Genomic DNA, 24881 nt, shown 5'->3' with positions numbered 1-24881 from the left:
TGGCCTTCGTGTCAAAGGCATTGACTGCATTAGAAGTAACCTTAGGGGTGGAAATGTTGGCCGTCTCTTGGCCCAAAAAGAGGCCAGATGAATTTGGACTCTCTGTACTATGCATCCAGAAGGCCTTAATAAGTCGTTTTCTTTTGCTCCCTTTATCTGACGTTCTTACCCCGTGCCCTAGGTCTTCCTCTTTCGGCATCTATTTTGTTTTTCTTTTTTCTTTTTTAGTGTATTGTTTTAACTTGGTCTTAATCCTTTTTGTATATATGGTTTTATTGCTCTCTATTAATAATGTTCTTTTCTATGTCTCTTGGTATACTCCGATTGACCATTGTTATGACTAGGGTTGAGCGACTTTCATTTTTTTAAGATCGAGTCGGGTTTTGTGAAACCCGACTTAGTCCAGAGTCGAGTCGAGTGAAGTCGGCCGATTATCGCTAAAAGTCGGGGATCGACCGAAACACGAAACCCAATGCAAGTCAATGGGGAAGCATAGTCGGCAGTGAGTGGAGGCCAGGAAAACACCTACAGTGCCCATTTTAATGCCAAAAACATCCATTCTTGTTTTCTGAAGCTTGTCAATCTAAATTAACTTTATAATAATAGTTGGGCACTGGAAATTGGGGGTGATTTGGCAAAAGTTGTGGGGGGTAGGGCTGGTTCAAGGTTTTAGTGGGCACAGGAAACATGGACTACGTCACGGCGGTGGAGCAGTGAGAGGTAAGTATGTCAAGTTTGCAAGTGCTGTGATCCTAAGCAAGCAGGGGGGCCCACTCGTTGGCATTGGCACTGGCACAGGGCCCCTCAAAGTACAGCAGTGTGTTTGCACGGCGGGGGCGCCTCCCACCAGCAGCGACACTTTTGCGTACTCTGAGGGGCCATGTGCCAGTGATGTCGCCAACGAGTATGCCCCCCCCACCTGATGAAGGAACCTGCACTTTCATCTGCACCTTCCTCTTTGTCCCTGTGTAAGGTGGTATAACATGCGGGAAGGGGAACCTGACTTTCAGCAGGGTCAGATTCTGGCTGTGTAGAGTGCAAGGGGAATGTAGTGGTCTAGGTCAATGTACCAGCAGACTCATGTAGCAGTGGCTGGGCAGTGGGCAGGATGAGGAGGAAACAGATATAGGGCCAAAGAATAAAGTAGGCTAAATGCAGTTCAAAATTGGTAACAGGACTAAACAGGCGGCATTGCATTGTTGAGTGGAGTAGCAAACCCAGGAGCAGCAGACACTGTTTTAAGGGCCCAAACACACTAATAGGCCAAATGCAGTTTAATATCTGATACTATAGGCCGAAAGCCATAAGGTTGAAGCTCAGCTTTTTTTAGTTGAGGACAAACACCAGGGAGGAGCAAACAGAGCTATTAGGCCCCATCCAGCAATTTAAAAAAAAAAAAAAAGAGCCAGAAGGTGGAAACTCAGCTTTGTTCAGTGGAGGACAACACCAGGCAGGGGCAGACACCGTTAGTAGGCCCTAACCACCAATTTTTAAAAACACAGCACTTAATGAGAGCCAGAAGGTTGAAGCTCAGCTTTATTCAGTTGAGGACAACACCAGGGAGGGGCAGACACCGTTAGTAGGCCGTAACCAAAGTTGAAGGCCAAATGCAGTTTAATATCTGATACTATAGGCCGAAAGCCAGAAGGTTGAAGCACAGCTTTATTCAGTTGAGGGCAACACCAGGGAGGGGCAGACACCGTTAGTAGGCCCTAACCACCAATTTTTAAAAACACAGCACTTAATGAGAGCCAGAAGGTTGAAGCTCAGCTTTATTCAGTTGGGGGCAACACCAGGGAGGGGCAGACACCGTTAGTAGGCCGTAACCAAAGTTGAAGGCCAAATGCAGTTTAATATCTGATACTATAGGCCGAAAGCCACAAGGTTGAAGCACAGCTTTATTCAGTTGAGGGCAACACCAGGGAGGGGCAGACACCGTTAGTAGGCCGTAACCAAAGTTGAAGGCCAAATGCAGTTTAATATCTGATACTATAGGCCGAAAGCCAGAAGGTTGAAGCACATCTTTATTCAGTTGAGGGCAACACCAGGGAGGGGCAGACACCGTTAGTAGGCCCTAACCACCAATTTTTAAAAACACAGCACTTAATGAGAGCCAGAAGGTTGAAGCTCAGCTTTATTCAGTTTAGGGCAACACCAGGGAGGGGCAGACACCGTTAGTAGGCCGTAACCAAAGTTGAAGGCCAAATGCAGTTTAATATCTGATACTATAGGCCGAAAGCCAGAAGGTTGAAGCACAGCTTTATTCAGTTGAGGGCAACACCAGGGAGGGGCAGACACCGTTAGTAGGCCCTAACCACCATTTTGTTTTTTAAAAAACACTTAATGAGAGCCAGAAGGTTGAAGCTCAGCTGTATTCAGTTGAGGACAACACCAGGGAGGGGCAGACCGTTAGTAGGCCGTAACCAAAGTTGAAGGCCAAATGCAGTTTAATATCTGATACTATAGGCCGAAAGCCACAAGGTTGAAGCACAGCTTTATTCAGTTGAGGGCAACACCAGGGAGGGGCAGACACCGTTAGTAGGCCCTAACCACCAATTTTTAAAAACACAGCACTTAATGAGAGCCAGAAGGTTGAAGCTCAGCTTTATTCAGTTGAGGACAACACCAGGGAGGGGCAGACACCGTTAGTAGGCCGTAACCAAAGTTGAAGGCCAAATACAGTTTAATATCTGATACTATAGGCCGAAAGCCAGAAGGTTGAAGCACAGCTTTATTCAGTTGAGGGCAACACCAGGGAGGGGCAGACACCGTTAGTAGGCCCTAACCACCAATTTTTAAAAACACAGCACTTAATGAGAGCCAGAAGGTTGAAGCTCAGCTTTATTCAGTTGAGGGCAACACCAGGGAGGGGCAGACACCGTTAGTAGGCCCTAACCACCATTTTGTTTTAAAAAAAAACACTTAATGAGAGCCAGAAGGTTGAAGCTCAGCTGTATTCAGTTGAGGACAACACCAGGGAGGGGCAGACACCGTTAGTAGGCCGTAACCAAAGTTGAAGGCCAAATGCAGTTTAATATCTGATACTATAGGCCGAAAGCCAGAAGGTTGAAGCACAGCTTTATTCAGTTGCAGCTTCTTTGCAATAATATAAAGAAGACGCGACAGGACAACACTCGGTGGATGCCATATCTGTGTTTTCAATGGAAAAAAACCTTTCAGTTAACTACTAGCAGGAGAAAGTTTTTGTAGCTGGTGGCCAATTTTGGTAATGTACCAGTTTTTGGTTGTATGTGTTTTTGTTTTTAATGTTAAAATGTATGCATTTGATATCTCTCCAGTATTTTCTTTATTATAAGCAAAATACTTATTTTTATATTTTCTGATGTTTTATACCGGAGTGTTCCTCGGGACACGCTTATAAACTTGATAATTGGTTCCAGGGGTACACGGGCAGCAGTGGTCTGGTCAGTGGAGGCCTAGTGGAAGGAAGGACCGCAGACAGGCTTTGAAGGCCTAACATGATAAAATGGGCTGGCTGTAGGCACTTTATAATTGGTTCCAGGGGTACACGGGCAGCAGTGGTCTGGTCAGTGGAGGCCTAGTGGAAGGAGGGACCGCAGACAGGCTTCGAAGGCCTAACATAATAAAATGGGCTGGCTGTAGGCACTGTAAAATAGGTTCCAGGGGTACACAGGCAGCAGTGGTCTGGTCAGTGGAGGCCTAGTGGAAGGAAGGACCGCAGACAGGCTTTGAAGGCCTAACATGATAAAATGGGCTGGCTGTAGGCACTTTATAATTGGTTCCAGGGGTACACGGGCAGCAGTGGTCTGGTCAGTGGAGGCCTAGTGGAAGGAGGGACCGCAGACAGGCTTCGAAGGCCTAACATGATAAAATGGGCTGGCTGTAGGCACTTTATAATTGGTTCCAGGGGTACACGGGCAGCAGTGGTCTGGTCAGTGGAGGCCTAGTGGAAGGAGGGACCGCAGACAGGCTTCGAAGGCCTAACATAATAAAATGGGCTGGCTGTAGGCACTTTATAATTGGTTCCAGGGGTACACGGGCAGCAGTGGTCTGGTCAGTGGAGGCCTAGTGGAAGGAGGGACCGCAGACAGGCTTTGAAGGCCTAACATAATAAAATGGGCTGGCTGTAGGCACTGTAAAATAGGTTCCAGGGGTACACGGGCAGCAGTGGTCTGGCCAGTGGAGGCCTAGTGGAAGGAGGGACCGCAGACAGGCTTCGAAGGCCTAACATAATAAAATGGGCTGGCTGTAGGCACTTTATAATTGGTTCCAGGGGTACACGGGCAGCAGTGGTCTGGTCAGTGGAGGCCTAGTGGAAGGAGGGACCGCAGACAGGCTTCGAAGGCCTAACATAATAAAATGGGCTGGCTGTAGGCACTTTATAATTGGTTCCAGGGGTACACGGGCAGCAGTGGTCTGGTCAGTGGAGGCCTAGTGGAAGGAGGGACCGCAGACAGGCTTCGAAGGCCTAACATAATAAAATGGGCTGGCTGTAGGCACTGTAAAATAGGTTCCAGGGGTACACGGGCAGCAGTGGTCTGGTCAGTGGAGGCCTAGTGGAAGGAGGGACCGCAGACAGGCTTCGAAGGCCTAACATAATAAAATGGGCTGGCTGTAGGCACTGTAAAATAGGTTCCAGGGGTACACGGGCAGCAGTGGTCTGGTCAGTGGAGGCCTAGTGGAAGGAGGGACCGCAGACAGGCTTCGAAGGCCTAACATAATAAAATGGGCTGGCTGTAGGCACTGTAAAATAGGTTCCAGGGGTACACGGGCAGCAGTGGTCTGGTCAGTGGAGGCCTAGTGGAAGGAGGGACCGCAGACAGGCTTCGAAGGCCTAACATAATAAAATGGGCTGGCTGTATGCACTTTAAAATAGGTTCCAGGGGTACACGGGCAGCAGTGGTCTGGTCAGTGGAGGCCTAGTGGAAGGAGGGACCGCAGACAGGCTTCGAAGGCCTAACATAATAAAATGGGCTGGCTGTAGGCACTGTAAAATAGGTTCCAGGGGTACACGGGCAGCAGTGGTGTGGTCAACGGAGGCCGATTGTAATGAGTGTCTGCCAGTTAGTAGTCAAAAAACAACAAATAAATGTGAATGTCTCGCATTAAAACAAAGACACTAAAGGGTGCAATCATTAGGTTCAGGGGTGGGATCCTCTGCGTTGTTTCAGACCACTAATTTAGCGCAAAGTATTTACTGTGGTAAATAGAGGACACTGCCCCTGACTATGTTATGTACCATCATACATGTCAACACAATGGTATTGTCAGTGGCAGGTATGGAAGGATGTCAGCGCATAGACTAAACATTGGTGGAAGTGTGAGAGATAACTGTGGAAGTGGTAGAGCAATGTTTGACCTGGGGGTGGGTGAACTCTCTTGTGGCCGGCGGTACAGGCCCAGGGCCCCTCATGTTACAACAGTGTGTCTGACGTTGGGTGCGCACCACCACCGCCAGAGACACTTTATTGTACTATGAGGGACCCAGTACCAATGCTGTCAACCAAAAGCGAGCACACCCACCTCTTCAGGCAAACAGCTGTCTCACGGGTGCTTGCGCCAAGTCGCGATACCACGGCCCCGTGTGGGGAGTTTGGCCATTTAGGGAGGTGTAAACATGTCATATGCCGGACAATCAGCTGCAGAAAATTAGACATTAGAAAAGTAATTCACAGTAGTCCACAGGCAAGAGCTTTTCATAGGAAAGCTAGGTGTCGGCCGGGCAAGGTGGGGCAAAAGATTTTGAAATCCAGTTGTGGTTCATTTTAATGAATGTTAGATCGTCAACATTTTGGGTAGCCAGACGAGTCCTTTTTTCGGTTAATATTGAACCTGCAGCACTGAATACTCTTTCTGATAGGACACTTGCTGCCGGGCAAGCAAGCTCCTGCAATGCATATTCTGCCAATTCTGGCCAGGTGTCTAATTTTGAGGCCCAGTAATCAAATGGGAATGACGGTTGAGGGAGAACATCGATAAGGGATGAAAAATAGTTAGTAACCATACTGGACAAATGTTGTCTCCTGTCACTTTCAATTGATGCAGCAGTACCTGTCCTGTCTGCGGTCATAGCAAAATCACTCCACAACCTGGTCAGAAAACCCCTTTGTCCAACGCCACTTCTGATGTGTGCACCCCTAACACTACTAATCTGCTGCCCCCTGGAGCTCGTGTGATAACGATCATGTGCGCTGTGTGCTGGGAATGCCTGAAGCAAACGGTCAACAAGAGTTGATTGTTTGGTTGCTAATATTAGTTCCAAGTTCTCATGTGGCATAATATTTTGCAATTTGCCTTTATAGCGTGGATCAAGGAGGCAGGCCAACCAGTAATCGTCATCGTTCATCATTTTCGTTATGCGTGTGTCCCTTTTTAGGATACGTAAGGCATAATCCGCCATGTGGGCCAAAGTTCCAGTTGTCAAATCTCCGGTTGTGATTGGTTGAGGGGCAGTTTCAGGCAAATCTACGTCACTTGTGTCCCTCAAAAAACCAGAACCCGGCCTTGCCACGCAACCAATTTCCAGTGCCCCCGGGAAAGCTTCCGCATTAAAAATATACTCATCCCCATCATCCTCCTCGTCCTCCACCTCCTCTTCGCCCGCTACCTCGTCCTGTACACTGCCCTGACCAGACAATGGCTGACTGTCATCAAGGCTTTCCTCTTCCTCTGGTGCAGACGCCTGCTCCTTTATGTGCGTCAAACTTTGCATCAGCAGACGCATTAGGGGGATGCTCATGCTTATTACGGCGTTGTCTGCACTAACCAGCCGTGTGCATTCCTCAAAACACTGAAGGACTTGACACATGTCTTGTATCTTGGACCACTGCACACCAGACAACTCCATGTCTGCCATCCTACTGCCTGCCCGTGTATGTGTATCCTCCCACAAAAACATAACAGCCCGCCTCTGTTGGCAGTCTCTGAAGCATGTGCAGTGTTGAGTTCCACTTTGTTGCAACGTCTATGATTAGGCGATGCTGGGGAAGGTTCAAAGACCGCTGATAGGTCTGCATACGGCTGGAGTGTACAGGCGAACGTCGGATATGTGAGCAAAGTCCACGCACTTTGAGGAGCAGGTCGGAGAACCCAGGATAAGTTTTCAATAAGCACTGCACCACCAGGTTTAAGGTGTGAGCCAGGCAAGGAATGTGTTTCAGTTGGGAAAGGGAGATGGCAGCCATGAAATTCCTTCCGTTATCACTCACTACCTTGCCTGCCTCAAGATCTACTGTGCCCAGCCACAACTGCATTTCTTGTTGCAAGAACTCGGACAGAACTTCCGCGGTGTGTCTGTTGTCGCCCAAACACTTCATAGCCAATACAGCCTGCTGACGCTTGGCAGTAGCTGGCCCATAATGGGACAACTGGTGTGCAACAGTGTCATCTGCCGATGGAGTGGTTGGCCGACTGTGGTCTGTGGAAGAGCTGTAGCTTCTGCAGGAGGACGAGGAGGAGGAGGAGGAGGTGGTGCGAACGCCTACAGCCAACTGTTTCCTAGACCGTGGGCTAGGCACAACTGTCCCGAAATTGATGTCCCCTGAGGACCCTGCATCCACCACATTCACCCAGTGTGCCGTGATGGACACATAACGTCCCTGGCCATGCCTACTGGTCCATGCATCTGTAGTCAGGTGCACCTTTGTACTCACAGATTGCCTGAGTGCATGGACGATGCGCTGTTTAACATGCTGGTGCAGGGCCGGGATGGCTTTTCTGGAAAAAAAGTGTCGACTGGGTAGCTCGTATCGTGGTTCAGCGTACTCCATCAGGGCTTTGAAAGCTTCGCTTTCAACTAACCGGTAGGGCATCATCTCTAACGATATTAGTCTAGCTATGTGGGCGTTAAAACCCTGTGTATGCGGATGCGAGGATAAGTACTTCCTTTTTCTAACCAGAGTCTCATGTAGTGTGAGCTGAACTGGAGAGATGGAGATCGTGGAACTTGCGGGTGTGCCGGTGGACATGGCAGACTGCGAGACGGTTGGAGATGGTATTGTTTCCGCCGGTGACCTAGATGCAATATTTCCTCCTACAAAACTGGTGATTCCCTGACCCTGAGTGCTTTTGGCTGGCAAAGAAACCTGCACAGATACTGCCGGTGGTGCGGAAAATGGTGGCCTTACAGTGACGGAAGGGATGTTGCGTTGCTGACTAGCTTCATTGGCCGAGGGTGCTACAACCTTAAGGGACGTTTGGTAGTTAGTCCAGGCTTGAAAATGCATGGTGGTTAAGTGTCTATGCATGCAACTAGTATTGAGACATTTCAGATTCTGACCTCTGCTTAAGCTAGTTGAACATTTTTGACAGATGACTTTGCGCTGATCAATTGGATGTTGTTTAAAAAAATGCCAGACTGCACTCTTCCTAGCATCAGATCCCTTTTCAGGGATTGCAGACTGAGCTTTAACCGGATGGCCACGCTGTCCTCCAACAGGTTTTGGCTTTGACACGCGTTTTGGGCCAGATACGGGCCCGGCAGATGGAACCTGTTGCGATGTTGATGCCTGCTGCGGCCCCTCCTCCACCTCCGCTTCTGAACTACTGCCGCCTGCACCCTGTTCCCCCAATGGCTGCCAATCGGGGTCAATAACTGGGTCATCTATTAACTCCTCTTCGAGCTCGTGTGCAACTTCGTCTGTGTCACTGTGTCGGTCGGTGGTATAGCGTTCGTGGCGGGGCAACATAGTCTCATCAGGGTCTGATTGTGGATCAGTACCCTGAGAGGGCAATGTGGTGGTCTGAGTCAAAGGAGCAGCATAGTACTCTGGCTGTGGCTGTGCATCAGTGCACTCCATGTCAGAATCAACTTGTAATGGGCATGGCCTGTTAAGTGTTTCACTTTGTAAGCCAGGGACGGTATGTGTAAAGAGCTCCATGGAGTAACCCGTTGTGTCGCCTGCTGCATCCTTCTCTCTTGTTGTAGTTTTTGCTGAAGAGGACAAGGAAGCGACTTGTCCCTGACCGTGGACATCCACAAGCGACGCGCTGCTTTTACATTTAACAGTTTCAGAAGAGGAGGCAAAAGAGCTAGAGGCTGAGTCTGCAATGTAAGCCAAAACTTGCTGTTGCTGCTCCGCCTTTAAAAGCGGTTTTCCTACTCCCAGAAAAGAGAGCGTTCGAGGCCTTGTGTAGCCAGACGACGAAACTGGCTCCACAGCTCCAGACTTACGTGGAATATTTTTATCCCCACGACCACCTGATACTCCACTACCACTACCATCATTACCAGCTGACAATGAACGTCCACGGCCACGACCTCTTGCACCAGACTTCCTCATTGTTTTAAAAACTTAACCAAAGTAACTTTATTTGTTGCTGTCAAACAACTTACACGGTAAGCTATAACTTCAGTATGATTTCAATATCCCTTAACAGGTTGGTGAGACCACAAGGAAAATCAGGCACAATGTTACACACTCTGTTTTCTGTGGCACAAAATCACAGAGATGCCACACACGCAGGACTGTCACTCAAGCACAAATGTCAATATTAATCTCCCACCTATTTTTTTTTTTTTCCTCAGGGAGACTTTAGAAACCAAATAAGATAAATTGTTTTTTTCAGGGACAATTTAGAAACCAAATAATAATAATAATAAAAAAAAAAAAAGCTTTATATGGCCCAGTGCCCACTGAGTGAGAGATGGCACACACAGGAGTCAGGATAAGGAGTGGCACACAAGCCCTGAGGACAGTATTAATCTCCCACTGATGTAGTGATTTTTTTTTCAGTTAGATTTTAGAACCCAAATCAAGCAAAAAAACAAATAGGCTTTCTATGGCCCACTGAGTGAGAGATGGCGCGCACAGGAGTCAGGATCAGGAGTGGCACACAAGCCCTGAGGACAGTATTAATCTCCCACTGATGGATGTAGTGATTTTTTTTTCAGTTAGATTTTAGAACCCAAATCAAGCAAAAAAATAAATAGGCTTTCTATGGCCCACTGAGTGAGAGATGGCACACACAGGAGTCAGGAGTGGCACACAAGCCCTGAGGACAGTATTAATCTCCCACTGATGGATGTAGTGTTTTTTTTTTTCAGGTAGATTTTAGAACCCAAATCAAGCAAAAAAATAAATAGGCTTTCTATGGCCCACAGAGTGAGAGATGGCGCTCACAGGAGTCAGGATCAGGAGTGGCACACAAGCCCTGAGGACAGTATTAATCTCCCACTGATGGATGTAGTGATTTTTTTTTCAGTTAGATTTTAGAACCCAAATCAAGCAAAAAAATAAATAGGCTTTCTATGGCCCACAGAGTGAGAGATGGCGCTCACAGGAGTCAGGATCAGGAGTGGCACACAAGCCCTGAGGACAGTATTAATCTCCCACTGATGGATGTAGTGATTTTTTTTTCAGTTAGATTTTAGAACCCAAATCAAGCAAAAAAATAAATAGGCTTTCTATGGCCCACTGAGTGAGAGATGTCGCGCACAGGAGTCAGGATCAGGAGTGGCACACAAGCCCTGAGGACAGTATTAATCTCCCACTGATGGATGTAGTGTTTTTTTTTCAGGTAGATTTTAGAACCCAAATCAAGCAAAAAAATAAATAGGCTTTCTATGGCCCACAGAGTGAGAGATGGCGCTCACAGGAGTCAGGATCAGGAGTGGCACACAAGCCCTGAGGACAGTATTAATCTCCCACTGATGGATGTAGTGATTTTTTTTTCAGTTAGATTTTAGAACCCAAATCAAGCAAAAAAATAAATAGGCTTTCTATGGCCCACTGAGTGAGAGATGGCGCGCACAGGAGTCAGGATCAGGAGTGGCACACAAGCCCTGAGGACAGTATTAATCTCCCACTGATGGATGTAGTGTTTTTTTTTTTCAGGTAGATTTTAGAACCCAAATCAAGCAAAAAAATAAATAGGCTTTCTATGGCCCACTGAGTGAGAGATGGCGCGCACAGGAGTCAGGATCAGGAGTGGCACACAAGCCCTGAGGACAATATTAATCTCCCACTGATGGATGTAGTGTTTTTTTTTTCAGGTAGATTTTAGAACCCAAATCAAGCAAAAAAATAAATAGGCTTTCTATGGCCCACTGAGTGAGAGATGGCGCGCACAGGAGTCAGGATCAGGAGTGGCACACAAGCCCTGAGGACAGTATTAATCTCCCACTGATGGATGTAGTGTTTTTTTTTCAGGTAGATTTTAGAACCCAAATCAAGCAAAAAAATAAATAGGCTTTATATGGCCCACTGAGTGAGAGATGGCGCTCACAGGAGTCAGGATCAGGAGTGGCACACAAGCCCTGAGGACAATATTAATCTCCCACTGATTGATGTAGTGTTTTTTTTTCAGGTAGATTTTAGAACCCAAATCAAGCAAAAAAATAAATAGGCTTTCTATGGCCCACTGAGTGAGAGATGGCGCGCACAGGAGTCAGGATCAGGAGTGGCACACAAGCCCTGAGGACAATATTAATCTCCCACTGATTGATGTAGTGTTTTTTTTTCAGGTAGATTTTAGAACCCAAATCAAGCAAAAAAATAAATAGGCTTTCTATGGCCCACTGAGTGAGAGATGGCGCGCACAGGAGTCAGGATCAGGAGTGGCACACAAGCCCTGAGGACAATATTAATCTCCCACTGATGGATGTAGTGTTTTTTTTTCAGGTAGATTTTAGAACCCAAATCAAGCAAAAAAATAAATAGGCTTTATATGGCCCACTGAGTGAGAGATGGCGCTCACAGGAGTCAGGATCAGGAGTGGCACACAAGCCCTGAGGACAATATTAATCTCCCACTGATTGATGTAGTGTTTTTTTTTCAGGTAGATTTTAGAACCCAAATCAAGCAAAAAAATAAATAGGCTTTCTATGGCCCACTGAGTGAGAGATGGCGCGCACAGGAGTCAGGATCAGGAGTGGCACACAAGCCCTGAGGACAATATTAATCTCCCACTGATTGATGTAGTGTTTTTTTTTCAGGTAGATTTTAGAACCCAAATCAAGCAAAAAAATAAATAGGCTTTCTATGGCCCACTGAGTGAGAGATGGCGCGCACAGGAGTCAGGATCAGGAGTGGCGCACAAGCCCTGAGGACAGCATTAATCTCCCACTGATGGATGTAGTGTTTTTTTTTTTCAGGTAGATTTTAGAACCCAAATCAAGCAAAAAAATAAATAGGCTTTCTATGGCCCACTGAGTGAGAGATGGCACACACAGGAGTCAGGAGTGGCACACAAGCCCTGAGGACAGTATTAATCTCCCACTGATGGATGTAGTGTTTTTTTTTTCAGGTAGATTTTAGAACCCAAATCAAGCAAAAAAATAAATAGGCTTTCTATGGCCCACTGAGTGAGAGATAGCGCGCACAGGAGTCAGGAGTCAGGAGTGGCACACAAGCCCTGAGGACAGTATTAATCTCCCACTGATGGATGTAGTGTTTTTTTTTTTCAGGTAGATTTTAGAACCCAAATCAAGCAAAAAAATAAATAGGCTTTCTATGGCCCACTGAGTGAGAGATGGCGCACACAGGGATGGCACACACACGGATGTAGCAGAAATGCAAATCTTAATCTCCCACAAAAAAAAACAGGGACTGTCCTACAATTACTATCTCCCTGCAGTAATCTCAGCCAGGTATGGCAGGCAGCAATAGGAGTGGACTGATGCACAAATTAAATAAAAAGTGTGGACAAACAAAAAAGATAGCTGTGCAGAAAGGAAGGAACAAGAGGATATGTGCTTTGAAAAAAGCAGTTGGTTTCCACAGTGGCGTACACACAGCAATACAGCTATCACGGAGCCTTCTAGGGCAGCCCAATGAGCTACAGCGCTGAGAGAAAAAAAAAAAATGTAGCTTCCACTGTCCCTGCACACCGAAGGTGGTGTTGGACAGTGGAAATCGCTACAGCACAAGCGGTTTGGTGGTTAGTGGACCCTGCCTAACGCTATCCCTGCTTCTGACGAAGCGGCAGCAACCTCTCCCTAAGCTCAGATCAGCAGCAGTGAGATGGCGGTCGGCGGGAACGCCCCTTTATAGCCCCTGTGACGCCGCAGACAGCAAGCCAATCACTGCAATGCCCTTCTCTAAGATGGTGGGGACCAGGACCTATGTCATCACGCTGCCCACACTCTGCGTTCACCTTCATTGGCTGAGAAATGGCGCTTTTCGCGTCATTGAAACGCGACTTTGGCGCGAAAGTCGCGTACCGCATGGCCGACAAGCACAGGGGTCGGATCGGGTTTCATGAGACGCCGACTTAGCCAAAAGTCGGCGACTTTTGAAAATGAACGACCCGTTTCGCTCAACCCTAGTTATGACTTTTGACCTCATTCTTGAAAATCTCTTCAGTGGAATTCCGGCTGTACGTCTTTTTACATCTGGATGTGTGGCCCATTTCTCCTCAACAAACTCTATCCGATATAGTAAAATCTTGTTCCTTTAGAAATGGAGTATGTGCAATAAGGATTCCCTCATCTCAGGATTGACTGTCTATGTGTATTTAATTTTACATCGCATCTAATGGCTTTTATCTATTTATATTGTTGGGTTGTAATTTGTTCTTTATATTTTTTCTGTTATTTTTTTATGCTATTTTTGTAACATATTTATATATGCCTTATTTTTTTTGGCCGTAGTTTCACCATGTCATTCTTATTAATGTGGTCTTTTAATGTTTTAGTGCTTGCTTCTTTATATATATCACTTCTATGCACCATTGCACTTTATTCCACGTATCATACTCAGGCGCAAAGGTTGCCCTTAGCTATACTGTGCACTTTTCCCTAAGATATAGAATTCATCTTTACATTATTGTGGTATATATCTGCTTATCCACTCAAATGCAATACTTGGTAGCATATTCACCTTTCCTCTGCAGTAGGGCATTTATCACATCTATTTACATACTTTATTTAGTGATTACGTTCTTTTCACATACCTACCTTCACTATTAGCTCTGCGTTTCATTTGTCACCTTTTCTCATGTTTTGGCTGGTGCGCATGTGCACTGTATTCCGGGATGTGTTGCGGACGATGGTGCCAATTTGCCGGCGTTGGGCGGTGCTCCGGAATCTCTCCCCGCCCACACTCTTGTGTGGTTGTGTGGGGGGTCCTTGGCGGCTCTCTTCGCTGTGGCGCCCTCGTCCGCCACATCAAACCGGTACCATCAGTGTCACATGCGTCGCTGATCGGTCATCGTACCTTTATCTCCATGAGACGTTTTATTTCTTGGCCTTTTGGATTATTTTTATTGGAGTCTGATGTTGTTTATGCCGGTCACATGACTATTTAGAACCATAATGACTGGCATTCATTGTATGCACTTCCTGCTTTTTTATCTGCGGTCACGAGATGTTTTGCCTTCAGTATCATTGGTTGATTTAGGTGTATATGCGCTGTCGACCTGTTATTGTATTCCTGCCTTGATAAGACTGGTAACCTTATAGTTATTTGGGCTATATCCATTAGAGTCAGATGACATATATATCGGGCACATGATTATTTAGAACTACAATTACCGGCATCCCTTGCATGCACTTCCTTTCTCTTTGTTTGCGGTCACATGTCGTCTTTTCTCTTGCATCATTGGTCGTTTGGGGTTTATAAGGGACATTTGATTGATGTGATGCCACTGCCCCTGACGAAGGCACGCCGCCGAAACGCGCGTAGGGGAAGTGGCACCACCATCTGGGCATTGGTAAGGCAATTTTGCTATTATTATGTAGTATTTTTTACGTGTATTGGCAGCACTTGGCGGTCTTGTCATTATTAGTCTCTTTATTTTGTGATCTCTCCTCTAGTATGTAGATGCAGTTATGGTGAACTTTTGTGGTAAGGACTCTGTACTATTTCAGACTGTCTTTTGGATATATGGGTGTGTTTACCTAGTATAACATTGTTATTTTCTGCCATCCATTTGTTTGTATATTTTTGCCCCCTATCCAATGTGGTGCCACTCAGATCTAGTCTGACTTTTTCCGGATACTAGTGGCTAATTTTATCTCTGTGTATTGTCTCTTTTCAGTATAATAAACTTTATATTTTGTTCTATATACGTCTTTTTGTGTATATGTTCTCATGTTTATTGACGTAGAACTACTAACTTTGTCCTATTCTTGAACGCCTCTATATTTCTTCTAATTTTTATAGATTATTGAATTTTCATTGTGCGTTCAGTGAGGTTTTTCTTTTTGTTACTAATGGTTATCTGGAGTCAATGTGTCAATAATTATACATGTTTCTGTTGTGCTCAAGAAAATGTATAATCAATCCGAGAAGATCAGGGCAAGCTGTCATTACTTCTCACACAGGAGTAGCCTGTTCAGAGCTATTGTGGGATGTGTTCTTTTTCGCCTGTGTGTTGCTGACTGCTTATAATTTTGAAACATCATACAGGTGGAAGAAGTACACAAAACTCTCTGATTACACCCTATTGGACGTAACACAAATTAACTCACTAGTTGTTCTATTCTACTCTGCAGCCACTATTAGATTTTCACTCCAGAAACTACAGCACAGTGTTATATTTAGTATATTGTTGTATTATCCCAAGTTACTGATTGTATTATTATCCAGAGCTACATTTATAATTCTGCAACCTTCAGAGCTAAAATATCTTTGCATTTCTTGATATTCTAATGTTCATGCAGAGTTTATTTTGCATTCACGGAAGTAAATTCTTTATAGCTGACACTCTACAATCATGTTGTATAGCAATAATAATACAACAACCTGCCCTTTACTGTATGATAACACTGATGATATTTTCAATAGAAAAACTGTCCATGCATTTGCAGTGGAATACATAAAATCTAAGGCTGAGCCTCAGATTTGTGGTTGAATTTCCGGAGGTACATGCATTGAATACGACAATGTGGAGAGGTTTGTGAGAATTGAAAGGTGCGGAAGAAAACTTGCTAAAAAAATATATAATTGCAATATGGGGTCAAATTAAGTTAAAGTCTCTTAACACTTTAAATCTGTCCATCAGTATTGTATTCTCCAGTTATGAACCCTTTGTTCTTCATACACTTTATACACACACATATACTGTATTTTAAATCTTCAAAACAAATAAATGGGTTAACAGTCACTATTAGAAGTCAATGCAATGCCTTTACGGCCCAATTCCACTGGGGAATTATGGTTGTGATTCGTTGTTTGGTGGTTGATGGAACAAATCTTTTATGTATACAGGCCTTTAGGTTTGTCATCCAATAGGGCAAATAAGAAGTGAATATTGCTAGTCCAGAGACAGCAAGTGAAGAGAATCACAAAACCGACAAAATGTCTACCTCTTGGGTAGTAACAGTTCTACATTTCTACATATTGCGGGTATAATTCAGATTATATAATAAAAAGTTGTGAAATGTTATGTAATGTTGTTTTGAAAACTGTAGAAAAACATTCATCGAAAAGAACGAGTTGAAATCCTGTGTCGTTGCTTTCGGCTATGACAAACAAGAGCAGCAGTTAGAGGAAATATTTCTGTATCTTGTCTCATAGGCTCCCCTGGGTAAGGTAATTCCAGACACACAATAGTCCATGACTGCGGTTGGTCTGATGTTCTACATGAGGCTGAACAATTCTGCCTTTGTAGGAATCATTACGGCTGCATTGTGGTCCACCCTACCAAAGAATTAAAATTGAATGCACAGCTTTGATTAGTGTTTGAGGAAACTTTTAAGGTTGGATCCTGCAGTTTGTTATCATTCAGATGCTGAGTTCGAAATCACCTCCGTGCATTGTGATGGAGGCTCAAAGTAAAATTGAAATAAGGACATTTTTTATGTTTCTAGAACTTTTATCCATTGTCACAAGATTATTAAGTAGCATATAGAAAAAAAGTGGGGTATATGGATCAATGGTGGCCAGAGGCATAACAAGACATGTCTAGAAGGCCAACTCAAGGCCATATCAAGTATTTATGGTACATGAGGTCATGCAAAAATCAGTGCCATATAATGGCAAAATATGGGCATTGGATGCCAATGATGTGTTAAAGGGATTCTGACAGCTGATATTTGCTGCCCGATCCACTGGCAGCATGTATCAGATATTGACTGTATGATTTCAGCCATGTACGGTATATTTGATTCTACAATGGTGCAACATTTCAGAGAAAAACATTCTTCAAAAAACACCAGATATTAAGTCGCACAGGAGACTAGTCAGACAAGTGGGTCCCCAAAGGCTTCTCCCTGCCTGCTGCCAATAACTCACAGGTCTGTCCTTACATAAGCAGACAGAGAGAGACCTGTCAGTAAAACGAAGAGGGTGGGGACCCGGCTGTCTGACTAGTGTCATGTGCCGCAGCATTTCAGAGTCAAACATACCTGGCTGAAATCATACATCCAGTGTGTGATACATGCTGCCCATAGATTGGTCAGAATGTATCAGCTGTCAGGTTTCCATGCATATTAGACTAATATTGTCTGAACCGTCAATATCGAAGTGTTTGGCTGACAGTCTACTGTCTATGAAACCAAGGACATCTGATTGTTGGGCAAAGTAAGGATCCGACATGTCCGATTTCAGACTTTTGTTCTCTCTGAGAAAAGTTGCCTCCAGACATGTCTGGTGTAAGGGAGTTACAGGGGATGTCATATGCTTCTCCCTCTTAAGGGGTCTTTCACAAGTCCCTGTCTCCGGGACATGTGGTGACAGTTTTCACACGTACCGGAGACACTGACACATGTAGACCCATTCAAGTGAATGGGTCTGTGCACAAGTCAGTGTGTTTCCACAGACCATTTGTCCGTTGGCAAGACACGCTGACATGTTCACGCTGACATGCCACATAACGTCCCGCACACAGAAAAACACACATGGATGTCATCCGTGTGACATGCATCTTTACCAGGGAAGAAGTGCTAAAGTAAGCGCTGTTCCCCAGCGCTGGGTGCTGAAGACAGTCTCATCATTCTCCACTGCTCTGCTGGCAATCAGTGCGAACAGAGGAGAATGATGAGAGTTATATTCAACTGATAATAGTGATAGCAAGCAGCAGCTGATGAGACTATTACTCCCATCAGCCTACGCCTGATACCTCTAATAACAGTGACAACAGGAGCAGCTGATGGGAGTATTCATCAGCCAGTTACTGTGCTATAAAAAAAAAATCCAGTGTGGGTTCACCTCTACAATGTGTGCAGAATTATTAGGCAAGTTTATATTTTGATCACATGATACTTTTTATACTTGTTGTCCTACTCCAAGCTGTTCAGGCTTGAGAGCCAACTATCAGTTAAGTAAATCAGGTGATGTGCATCACTGTAATGAGGAGGGGTGTTGTCTAATGACATCAAAACCCTATATAAGGTGTGCTTAATTATTAGGCAACTTCCTTTCCTTTGGCAAAATGGGTCAGAAGAGAGATTTGACCGGCTCTGAAAATTCCAAATTTGTGAGATGTCTTGCAGAGGAATGCAGCAGTCTTGAAATTGCCAAACTTTTGAAGCATGATCACCGAACAATCAAGCGTTTCATGGCAAATAGCCAACAGGGTCCAAGAAGCGTGTTGGGCAAAAAAGGCGCAAAATAACTGCCCATGAATTGAGGAAAATCAAGCAAGAAGCTGCCAAGATGCCATTTGCCACCAGTTTTGCCATATTTCAGAGCTGCAACGTTACTGGAGTAACAAAAAGCACAAGGTGTGCAATACTCAGGGACATGGCCAAGGTAAGGAAGGCTGAAAAACGACCACTTTTGAACAGGAAACATAAGATAAAGTGTCAAGACTGGGCCAAGAAATATCTTAAGATTGACTTTTCAAAGGTTCTATGGACTGATGAAGTGAGAGTGACTCTTGATGGGCCAGATGGATGGGCCAGAGGCTGGATCAATAAAGGACAGAGAGCTCCAGTCCGACTCAGATGCCAGCAAGGTGGAGGTGGGGTTCTGGTTTGGGCTGGTATCATCAAAGATGAACTTGTGGGACCTTTTCGGGTTGAGGATGGAGAGAAGCTCAACTCCCAGACCTACTGCTAGTATCTGGAAGACAACTTCTTCAAGCAGTGGTACAGGAAAAAGTCGGTATCGTTCAAGAAAAACATGATTTTCATGCAGGACAATGCTCCACCATATGCCTCCAACTACTCCACAGTGTGGCTGGCCAGTAAAGGTCTCAAAGAAGAAAAAATAATGACATTGCCCCCTTGTTCACCTGATCTGAACCCCATAGAGAACCTGTGGTCCCTCATAAAATGTAAAATCTACAGGGAGGGAAAACAGTACACCTCTCGGAACAGTGTCTGGGAGGCTGTGGTGGCTGCTGCACGAAATATTGATAGTAAACAGATCAAGCAACTGACAGAATCTAATGGATGTAAGGCTGTTGAGTGTCATCATAAAGAAAGGTGGCTATATTGGTCACAAATTTTGGGTGGTTTTGTTTTTGCATGTCAGAAATGTTTATTTCTAAATTTTGTGCAGTTATATTGGTTTACCTGGTGAAAATAAACAAGTGAGATGGGAATATATTTGGTTTTTATTAAATTGCCTAATAATTCTGCACAGTAATACTTACCTGCACAAACAGATATCCTCCTAAGATAGCCAAATCTAAAATAACACAACTCCAACTTCCAAATATATTAAGCTTTGATATTTATGAGTCTTTTGGGTTGATTGAGAACATAGTTGTTGATCAATAATAAAAATAATCCACTAAAATACAACTTGCCTAACAATTCTGTACACAGTGTACTTTCTATAACCAGCCAATCAAAACTCACAGCTGGGGGCTGCAACCCTCAGCTGTCCTCTTCAGCAAGGCTGGTTATCAAGAATAGAGAGGCCCACAAGCTGTTTTTTTAATTATTTAAATAAATAATTTAAAAAAAACGTCGTGGGCCCCCCTCTCATTTTTGACGAAAAGCCTGAAGGTTGGTATTCTCAGTATTGGGTCATTGATATAGGCCCTCCCAGCCTAAAAATTGCATCCCGCAGCTGCCCAGAAAAAGCGCATCTATTAGATTATCAGGGCTGAGAACCACTGGGGATGAGCTGCTGCGAGCGCAGAATCATTAACCAGCAGCGACAACATCGTGGTTACCGCTAGCCAGTGAGGCTGCATTCCCAGCAAGGCTGAACTGCGATGACCTTATGACTGACTTTTTCCCATGGTGCTGAGGACACCGCAATTCAGCCCTGCTGGGAACGCAGCCTCACTGACTGACGGTAATCATGATGCTGTCTATCGCCCTACACGTGCCCTCCGTTCTACAAACGACCTAAGACTAGCATCCCCCATAATCCGAACCTCACACCTCCGTCTCCAAGACTTCTCTCGTGCTGCGACAGCTCTCTGGAATGCACTTCCCCAGACGATCAGACTGATACCTAACCCCGACCTATTCAAGCGAGCTTTAAAAACCCATCTATTCAAACAAGCCTACCACACCAACTACTCAGTAAACTAACTTTGCCCTGTTCCCTCCTTCCAAATATTACTCTGAATCTGCACCCTACTATTCATCTGTCTCCACACCCTCCATGCACACGATAACTGCACTTGATACTTGACTATTGCACTTAAACACACGGGCTGATGACCGGATCATGCAGCTTTGTATGAAAATCCCTATGTATTATAATTGCCAGACCTGAAATAACAAGCACTTAACAAGCACTTTTCACCTATTGTGTCCCCCCATTTCCTTGTAGGTTGTAAGCTTGCGAGCAGGGACCTCACTCCTAATGTCACTGTTTAAATTGTCTTAACCTGTATTGAATTTATTGTTTGTACATGTCCCCGCTTAATTGTAAAGTGCTGCGGAATATGTTGGCGCTATATAAATAAAAAATATTATTATTATTATTATTATGTTGTCACCGCTGGTCACTGATGCTGCACTCACAGCAGCTCATTCACCAGTGGTTCTCAGCCTGGACGGTCGCATCTTGGCACTGTCCAGGTTGAAAACTATTTATCCTCGAAGACATGGATTACGGCATGGGACAGAACGACAGAGAGGTGAGGGACATTGGTTGTTTTTTATTTTAGTTTTATTACAGAAGAAGAGGGCTTCGGTGGAATTAGGCGTTAGGTGAGTATAACTGTGTTTGTTATTTTTAAATAAAAATGGAAAACTTTGTTTTGTTTTATTTCTAATAAAAGACTTTATTCTGGCTGTCTTTATTTACCATACAACTATAGGATTAGTAATGGATAGATGTCTTAAAGACGCCTCTCCATTATGAAGTCATAGGCTTGATGTCACCTGACAATACATGACATCAACCCCAAAATTATGAAACCCACTTGCCACCTCTACAGGGCAAGTGGGAAGTGCCGGGCAAAGTGCCTGAATTGGTGCATCTAATAGATGTGACTTTTCTGGGCAGCTGCAGGCTGTTATTTTTATGCTGGGGGGGGCCTATATCAATGGCTCCTTACCAACCTGAGAATACCTACCCCCAGCTGTCAGCTTTAGCAAGGCTGGTTGTCAAAAATTGGGGGACCCTATGCCATTTTTTTAATTATTTATTTAAATAATTAAACAAACTGCATGAGTACCCCTTTATTCTTGATAACTAGCCTTGCTGAAGCTGACAGCTGAGGGTTGCAGCCCCCAGCTCCCAGCTGTCAGTTTTGCCTGGCTATAGAAAATAGAGGGGAACCCATGCCGGGCTTTTTCATTTATTTACAGCGCAGGCAGTGGGTGAGGAATACTACTGTTGTCACTGTTATTAGCGGCAGCAGATGTAGGCTGATGTCATTGTAAATCTCTTGAATACAACTCTCATCATTAACCCTCCACAGTGTGAGGGAGAGATACTGATGTGGTACATGAATGCCCTTCAGGAAGCAATACAGGATATCCGGAGACGAAACCCATCAGGCATGGTTGCCTTTCAAGAGCTGGATTGGCTCCTGAGAGACCAGTTCATTGTTGGGATAGCTAATAAGTAGTGATGGGCAAATACACCTGGCACTATTCATTATTCACACGAATAGTATGCTATTTGGGCTATTCGTTACTCAGCGAGTAACTAGCTATTCACTTCTGTATTTACGAGCGACCCACCCAGCATATTTGGCACTTTATTTGCAGCCAATAAACATGCTGGGCTTGTACAGTAATGTCATCGCCATCTTTGTTGTGGCATTACTGTGATTGGCTGTCCTTACAGCATCATATGGGCATATTTAAGCCCTGCCGATGCCATCTTGCGCACATTACATGCTGAAACAGCGTATTGAGAGCTTAATGTCAGCGTAGAGAGAGTAAAAGCAGCATATATGGAGAGTTTCTGAGTCCAAAAAGCTCTTTTAAGAGCTACTTAAAGTGAAGATTAGTTCTCTGTTACGTTTAGATAGCATAAGAAGAGACTTAATACCAGGGAGAGGGAAAGGCAGGTAGGGTGTTAGCATTGCATATACATGCTGCAGATCTCTGCTAGGTTTCTCTGCTAGGTTACATTGTGTATAGTGTAGGAACAGATTGTGGAGTAGTGAGAGAGAGGGAAGGTTTCATAAATCATATCCAGTACCAGCATATAATAAACAGCTCTTTTTAAAGCTAAATAATGTTCCTCAGTACCAGCATATACTAAACAGCTTTTTTTAGAGCTAAATAATATTCCTCAGTGCCAGCATATACTAAACAGCTTTTTTAGAGCTAAATAATATTCCTCATTACCAGCATATACTAAACATATTTTTTTGAGCTAGATAATATTCCTCAGTACCAGCATATACTAAACAGCTTTTTTTAAAGATAAATAATATTCCTCGCCTACGGATAAAATAGCGTATATTTATCCAGCAGTTGTGCGACTGGCATAAAGCCTGCTCACATATGCAAACATCACTATTTACCAGTGATTTACCTGAGGCTGCTGTTGGCATGTGTAATAAAGGTGATATAAAAAAATTACTTTCCTATTGATGAAATAGCGTACATTTATTTAGCAGTGGTGCAATTGGCGTAAAGCCTGCTCACCTACGCAAATGTCACTATTTACCGGTAATTTACCTGAGTTTGCTCTTGGCTTGTGTAATAAAGGTGATATAAAAAAATCTACTCTGCTATTGGTGAAATAACATACATCTATCTTGTGACGTACGCAAACATCACTATTTACCAGTAGTTTACCTGAGTCTGCTGTTGGTGTGTGTAATAAAGCCAATATCCTCCCCAAAATGTATCTGCTATTGGAGAAATAGCGTAAATTTATCTAGCAGTTGTGCGACTGACTAAGGCTACGTTCACATTTGCGTTGTGCGCCGCAGCGTCGGCGCCACAACGCACAATGCAAACAAAAACGCAGCAAAACGCATGCACAACGCTGCGTTTTGCGCCGCATGCGTCCTTTTTTTCATTGATTTTGGACGCAGCAAAAATGCAACTTGCTGCGTCCTCTGCGCCCGGACGCGGGCGCCGCAGGGACGCATGCGGCGCAAAATGCAAGTGCAACGCATGTCCATGCGCCCCCATGTTAAATATAGGGGCGCATGACGCATGCGGCGGCGCCCGACGCTGCGGCGCCGACCGCAAATGTGAATGTAGCCTTACAGTCTGCTGACATATGCAAACATCACTATTTACCAGTAATTTACCAGAGTCTGCTGTTGTGTATAATAAAGCTGTTAGCTAAAAAAAAAATACCTACACATTGCTAGATACATGGAATTTGTACATAGCACCTTTGTGAGGGTACTTGCAACAAATAAAGCCAGCATTTTTTTTCAGAACCATTTTATATGGGAAAGAGTAACGTTAAGGAACTGGGATGTGGTGGTGCCCGCCAAGGCTGTGTGACAGACCAGAAGGTGACTTTATCTCATTCTAGCTTCCTGTCAAATTTCGATCTGAGCGCTACACCACTGTCGAACCCAGGCAAGTGCGAGGATGTTGTGGGTTGGATGGCAGACAAAGGCTCCAGTGTGTTGACATGCAGCACCACGAAGTCTTCCACACGGTCCAGTCTCAGTAGCCAAGAGGCTGGGCCTCACAATCCTCAACCTGGTACTCCTTCCTCCCCATCAAGAGTCCCAGGAGACATATGACCCCAAAGCTGGCCACTCCGAGGAAATATTTACATTCCCTTGTAATTATTCTGGTCTCTAACCGTGCACCATTAACCCCTTAAGCCCCAAGGGTTAATGCACGTTAATGACCGGGCCAATTTTTACAATTCTGACCACTGTCCCTTTATGAGGATATAACTCTGGAATGCTTCAACGGATCCCAGTGATTCTGACATTGTTTTCTTGTGACATATTGCACTTCATGATAGTGGTAAAATTTATTCGATATAACTTGCATTTATTTGTAAAAAAAAAACGTAAATTTGGCGAAAATTTTGAAAATTTTGCAATTTTTCAACTTTGAATTTTTATGCCCTTAAATCACAGAGATTTATCACACAAAATAATTAATAAGTAACATTTTCCACATGTCTACTTTACATCAGCACAATTTTGGAACCAAAATTTTTTTTGTTAGGGAGTTATAAGGGTTAAAAGTTGACCAGCAATTTCTCATTTTTACAACACCAATATTTTTTAGGGACCACATCACATTTGAAGTCATTTTGAGGGGTCTATATGATAGAAAATAACCAAGTGTGACACCATTCTAAAAATTGCAACTCTCAAGATGCTCAAACCCACATTCAAGAAGTTTATTAACCCTTCAGGTGTTTTACAGGTCTTTTTGGAATGTTTAAAAAAAATGAACATTTAACTTTTTTTCACAAAAAATTTACTTCAGCTCCAATTTGTTTTATTTTACCAAGGGTAACAGGAGAAAATGGACCCCAAAAGTTGTTGTACAATTTGTTCTGAGCATGGCAGAGCTCGGAAGGGAAGGAGCGCCATTTGGAATGCAGACTTAGATGGATTGGTCTGCAGGCGTCACGTTGCATTTGTAGAGCCCCTGATGCACCTAAACAGTAGAAACCCCCCATAAGTGACACCATTTTGGAAAATAGACC

The sequence above is a fragment of the Ranitomeya variabilis genome, chromosome 4 (assembly GCF_051348905.1).
Source record: "Ranitomeya variabilis isolate aRanVar5 chromosome 4, aRanVar5.hap1, whole genome shotgun sequence".
Classification (NCBI taxonomy): Eukaryota; Metazoa; Chordata; class Amphibia; order Anura; family Dendrobatidae; genus Ranitomeya; species Ranitomeya variabilis.
This window is presented reverse-complemented; position numbering follows the sequence as displayed.